The sequence below is a fragment of the Nannospalax galili genome, unplaced genomic scaffold (assembly GCF_000622305.1).
Source record: "Nannospalax galili isolate Female #2095 unplaced genomic scaffold, S.galili_v1.0 scaffold575, whole genome shotgun sequence".
NCBI classification, from domain to species: domain Eukaryota; kingdom Metazoa; phylum Chordata; class Mammalia; order Rodentia; family Spalacidae; genus Nannospalax; species Nannospalax galili.
This window is the reverse complement of record NW_008335442.1, coordinates 958,946-965,590: the sequence shown is the minus strand read 5'-3', so window position 1 is coordinate 965,590 and position 6,645 is coordinate 958,946. Positions and strand designations below refer to the sequence as shown.

The 6,645-nt window shown below is 38.4% G+C and overlaps 1 pseudogene; it reads right to left on the bottom strand.

The window, feature by feature from the left end:
- Positions 1–3,528: 3,528 nt before the first annotated feature.
- LOC103731792 lies at positions 3,529–4,584 on the bottom strand (annotated as a pseudogene).
- Between the last annotated feature and the right edge of the window lie 2,061 nt (positions 4,585–6,645).

Genomic DNA, 6,645 nt, shown 5'->3' with positions numbered 1-6,645 from the left:
CCTTTGATCAAAATGAAATAGCCCTCTTTGTCTTTTCACTCATCTTTCAGTTTAAAGTCTATTTTGTCAGATATTAGGATTGCTAGGCCTGCTTTTTTCTTAGTGCCATTTGCTTGGTATACTTTTTTTCCATCCTTTCACTTTGAGATAGTGTCTGTCCTTGAAAGTGATATGAGTTTCTTGCAGACAACAAAAAGATGGGTTTTGTTTCTTAATCTATTCACATAGTCTGTGTCTTTTGACTGGGGATTTCAGTCCGTTAATATTTAGAGTTCTTAATGAAAGATGAGTTTTCAATCCTGTCATTGATCCTTCTGTTTACATTCTTGATATAGCTGTACTTTTCCACAATTATACCTTCATTGGATTTCTTTCTGCAACCCCTTGGGTATAGGCATTCCTTTCTTCAGCTCTTTGTATTGCTCCCAGAACTCTCTGAAGGGCTGGTTTTGTGGGCATGAATTCCTTCAGCTTATTATTTCATGGAAGATTTTCCTTTCCCCTTTGATATAATAGACATTTTGGCTGGGTATATTAATCTGGGTTAGCATCTGTGGTCATTTAAAAGTGGAAATCCTTTGGTCCGGACTCTCTGGCTTTCATAGTTTGCATTGAAAAATGTTTAATGTTTTTACTATGATGTGCCATGGAGAGTTTCTTTTCCGGTCCTGTCTATTTGGTGTTCTATGTGCTTCTTGTATTTGTATGGACATGTCTTTCTTTAATTTTGGGAAATTTTCTTCCACGATTCCATTGAAGATCTGGTCCATGCCATTATCTTGGGATTCTTCTTTTTCCTATATGCCTATGATTCATAAGTTTGGTCTTTTATGGTGTCCCACAATTCCTGCATATTACATTCTTGTGCTTTCTTAATTTTTTCATAATCTTTGCTTGAGTGCGCTAGTTCATCCACTTGATCTTCCAGTCTTGATACTCTGTTTTCCATTTCGTTCATCCTATTGGTAAGGCTTTCTCCTGTCATTTCTAATTGGCTTACTGAGTGTTTCACTTCCTTCTTTATTTTGGCCTGAGTATTCTTCAATATTTCTAACTGTTTTCTGAATTCATTCAGAAGTTTAAATGTTATCCCTATCTTCCTTCAGTTCTTTGATTTCTTTGTTTCCGTGTTCTTTAAATTCACTGAATTCTTTTATCATGTTTATATTTGTTGTTTTGAGTTCCGTGTCCTGCATCATCTCTAGGGGGTTCTCATTGTACTCCTCTAGAGGGCTATTGGTATTTGGTGGGGATATGTTATTTTGGTTTTTCAAGTTATTATTTTTTCTCTGTGATTTTGACATGTGAAATTCGGCTTGTAGTTTCTGATTCTTGTGTGAGACTCAGGCCTTCAAGTTTAGATGCTTCTTTTTGTAAACTTTACGTGTCTTTGTGGTTTACTTTTGGGGCCTGAAAAGCTGATTCCTCTAAGCTTCCTGTTCTCTCTTTTGATTTTATATTGGAATGGCCCAGATTGCTTTTGTCTTCAGGAGTTCCCACAGAGGCCCAATTCATATGAGGGTCAGATGTTTTCAGGCTTTCTCCTAAGGTCTGGATCCTTCCAGGAATGATTTTGGCCCAGGGAATTTGGGGGTTGGACTGGCTTGGGAGCCTGGCCCAGGAAAGATGCTGGCCTAGGGCAGCTGGTAGCAGTGCCACCCAGAGATGCAAAGGAGATGGGGCAGGAAGAGACCCCAAGGATTCCTGAGGACTGCACTGAGGAGCTGGGTTGGTCTGGATGCAAAGGATCAGGAAGAGGAAAGGTCAGCCCCCTCCTCCCCTTCATCCCAGAAAGAGGCTGGCAGGTGGTGCAGGCCCAGGGAATTAGAGGGAGGTGAGGGCAGGGCCAGGCCCAGAAGCAATGCTCCTGGGGCCCAGAGAAGGCACTACCTGTTGGTCTAGATGAAAGGGATCAGGAAGCAGTATTGGTTCCCCAGGTGTCTGGGGCCCCAAGACAAGGAATGGGGCAGGACCCAAACTAGGAGGAGAGAATGGCCTGGGAGACGGGAGGGTGAATGAGGCTGGGGGAGTCAAGGCAAGGAGGGCACAATGGACTTACCCCAGAGAGAGGCCTGCAGGTAGGAGAGAGGCCTGCAGTGGGTCCTTCAGACCCAGGGAAGCAGAGGAATGTGAACTAACCTCTACGTTTTATCAGTGAGCATTACCTCCAAGATACATGCTTTCTGATATCTTCTTTGACACCAAAGAAGAGCTGTCATTTTTAATTTTTGTAAAACTGACATGAAATAAATTCTTATTTTATATTAACCTATAATTCCTTGATTATAAGTGAAATTTTGTTCATCAATACTTCTATAAATTACTTTATAGTCTTTGCTTAATTTTCTTTTTTTTTTTTTTTCGAGCAAGATAAAATAAAATTTAATGGTCTTAAATGAAAAGTAAAAACAAACAAAATATCCCAAAACCAAAAGAAAATTAACAGGACAACCCAAACATCAAGACATTTATGAAGTAGAACTTTGAAGGTAAATTTTTTAAACTACAAAGTTTTCTGTTAATAGCTAACTAAGAAGAAGTAAGTACATTTTCTGCCAAGTATCTATACGAAAGTAAAATTCCAAAACAAAATTCCGACTAAGATAGGAAAAAGTCTTGTGCTGTCAAGGAGGGAAGTGAGAAATACAATGCTCAAATATTTATGTGTCATTAAAAAACAAGAGCTATTGTTAGGCATTCAAACTAGGTAAAATCTCTTAGAGACTCGCGATGTCATCGTGAACAAAAGTATGTGATGCGTGGGGCATGATGCATGCAATGTGTGGACAGATACTCGGAATGTCTGAGGAGTGACACATCTTCTGTAGTGCTTGGAGTAAGGTCTGACTCTGGATTAAACTGGAGCTACCAAGAAACTCTTTGGTCCATTCCCATTGGTGCCTCGTCTTACAAAGCACCTTTGTGTCCTTTGGAGGACCTGACCCTCCATGGTCGACCCACAGAGATGGGCCCCACTACTACTCCCACAATCACAGAGCTGCAACCGAGTGGGCAGGAGGCAGCAGGCAGTAGGACCTGCTGGGGAGAGCAAATTTCCTGACAACCAAAGCAGAAATTGCTTAAAATGGTGGTGGTTGAAAAATCACAGGCTCATTATCCATCTAACATTTTTGGTTGAAAACTAAAAGTAAAAGTAGTCTGTTTCTTGTTTGTTTTAAATCCAGTTTGTTAAGACATTGAATGAAATGGGGTGTTAGACAGTTTTAGAAGTTAAAGCATGCTTCTGTTCCACCACCATCCAGAGGGACTGATTAGTCAATGCAATCTACTTAAGTTTCGGTTTAATATGTATCTTAAAAGAAATAACTTAAGAAAGTTAAAGTTGGTCTAACGTTTGTGGTATTTCAAACATTTGAACATGTAGGCTGCATCCCAGAGTATTAAAGCCTTTTGCACTCTTCATTTAGACTAAGACAAACACTTGTGAAAATTGGTGCAGAATGAGTTGTACACTAATAAAAAAGTTTCAGCTTCTTCATTCTTAATTATCTATTCCGTACAAAAAATTTAAAGCATGAGCAAGTTATTTGTGGGATTGTTGGTTTTGAAGTAAACCTGTAAGATTTTGTCCCCCAGGCTGTAGTGGTTCAGACTTGCTATGGCCATTGAAGTTTCTTCATAGTTTATGACGATCACAAAATCACAAAACCAAACCCTTTGCACTTGGTTTTGAAATTGCGAATCACTTTCACATTGGTGACTGTGCCAAAGAGTCCAAACATCTGCCAGAGGATCCCCTCATGGGCAGGCATCTTGCCAAAGTTTGTAGATGAAGAAGCACCAGATCGAGAAAGGATTGCTGGGGACATTGACACCAGAAATCCCACTGAAGTGATCTATACCCATAGGGAAGAACCTGAATCTCTGCCATGGTGGTGTACAGGGCCTCCAAACTGCCTTGCAGGAGAATGGAACAGCGTCGAGAGGAGCACCACGTTTTTATTCTGCTCAGGATTGGCTGCGAACTTCACCGTGATGGGATCAGAAGAACCCAGGGGTTTATGACCATCGAAACTGATAACTGGCTCTTGGACTTCTGACTGTTAGTCAAAACAGATAAGTGAAACCTCTCTGGACAAACGTGTGATCTTTTCCACAAGGACCCTGGAGCTAATGATTTGTCCAAACTGAGAGAACGTCCTCCACTTCTTTCTGGGTTATGGTCCTTGGGAGCCTGCTGTTGTACGAGCTTGGGCAAGGATAAGACAACTTAATGGATTTGGAGTGGAGCCTCAGGTTGTTCAGTGTGCTGATTGCTCTCCTTTGCACATAGTTCACAGAGCCATAGCTCAATCTGTATCCTGTTACCTTTAAAAATATTTTTATTAATTCTTTGTTTGATATACTGTAGTTTGATCATATTTCACCGTTCCTCAACTCTTCCCAGATCCACCCCCACCTCCCTACGCACCCAACTTCATGTCCTTTTCTGCCCCCATCAAGTCCAATTTGTCCTTTATCCCGAATGAGTTTTGCAGATTCAGCCTCACAAGTGCTGCTGAACAGATTTTGTAGCTCCTCCTGGGTCATGATCTGAGGAAGGTACTTGGCAATTAGATTCATTCTCCCAATGTCGTCCTGCAGTGTTTGGCCATGTGGTCTTCATAACCACTAGATATTCTATGGTTTAAAAATCTGAACATGGGCGGGAAGGCCCTGTACTGTGCTCTGCCCCTTGCGCAGTGGCTACTCTGCTCAGCTTCCACAGGGGGCTATGGCCACCACGACCCAATGGCAGCAGCAGGGGCGGCTGCGGTGGTGACTCCTCTGCACAATTTTCTACTTTGTTCATATTTTTATGATTTATTTTAGTAAATTTCTGTCATTTTCTAAGTGATTGATATATAATTGATTTTCTGTGTACCAACAATTATTGAGAATAGTGCATTTATAGTTTTAAGTAAAAATTTTTTTTGTTTGAAATGCTATTTCTTTTCTGATTATCTTGCATTAAGGTTAGAAATGTAACCTGTATAATACCTGCTTTTTGGAATTTCTTGAGGTTTACTACATGGTCTAATACATAATAATTTAAAAATTGTTCCATAGGCACTGACAAAGGGCATCTTTCATAAATTGTGTAGTATGCATCTATTAAATCAATTATATTCCTTATATAGGTATATCCTTTACATATGCAGAAAATTTCACCTAATGGTTCCTAATATTATTATATTTTGTCAGTTAACTACACATATGTATATGAATAGAAAGAAATTACCTCTTTTAATTCAGTGGAAGTAAAGTGGTAGAAAATATTGTTACAAACTCAAAATCACTGCAATAGTTAGCTCCAGTTGTTAACTTGACACACCTAGGAAGAAGGAACATCAAATGAGGAGCTTCATTAGACTGGCCTGTGGGCATGTCTGTACGGAATGGTTTTTATTGTTAATCGATATAGGAGGACCCAGCCTACTGTGGGCAGAACTTTTTTTAAAGTTAGTAATTTTTTTAGTTTTATTTTTACTTGTATGTAAAGAACATTTTTTGTGATACTTTGTTTTAGCAATTTTTAAAATATTTTGTTGAGTTTTTGTGCATTTCATATAATACATCTTATCAAATTTAGGCCCCTCCAAAACAATAAACTTTTTAAAAAGTTAGTATTTTTCTCTGGTTTTATTTTTATATGTATGTAATGTACATTTTTGTGATACTTTGTTTTAACAAATACTTTTTTATATTTTGTTGAGCTTTTGTACATTTCACATAATAAATCTTATCAAATTTAGGCCTCCTCCCCTTCCCTGCCACCCATAGCACCCCCACCGTATTTCTGGTATTCTGTCATATATGTAAAGTCCTATTCAGTTGAGCATTTATATCTATGTATCCCTGTGCAAGTTTATCCACTAGAGTCTAGTCAGCTTATCTGGCTTATCTCCCTTAAAGAAGATCTACTCTCCACCATTCTACAGTAATCATTTACCCATAGTTCCTCGGCTAAGGGAGAAAAATCAATCAATGGTCCACCACAGCTCTAAAGTCTAATAACCATGACTGGCACAGCAAACTACTTGTATTATTCTAGTAGTGGCACTGTTACCTAGAGGGTAATCTAATTGGACTTAAACCCTCCCAGTGGGTGGGAACTCGTGGTGGCACTCTAAATATACAAAACACAAGAAGCTTTTATAAAAAAAACATTTATTGATTTCTTCTTTGACACAATTATTTCCTTATCTGAAGTCATGAACCTATATTATTGCTATCCAAGTATTATTTTTAATATTTATTTCTCTTTTCTTTTTACAATGACTTCTGACAATTACATGCAGTGACAACCAAATTAGGTTGGGATTTAATAGACTTGATGTTTCAGTACAATTTTGTAACAGAATTTAACCTATTTTTGAGTTTTACAATTTTATTTCTCAGTTGGATGCAGTTTATTTTCAACTAACTAAATACATATATAATATATATATTTTATGCCCTATGCATATGTGAGTTGGCATTTTGCTGCATATGTGTTGTGTGCTTGTGTCTGTGTATGACAGCTATGCATAATGTGAAATAACTAGGTTGCATTCCTTTTCCTAAAAATTTATTAGATAGTAAACTGTTGTCTCCTAACATTTTGTATTGCAGAAGCAACTTTTAAATTCAACTTATTTTTTA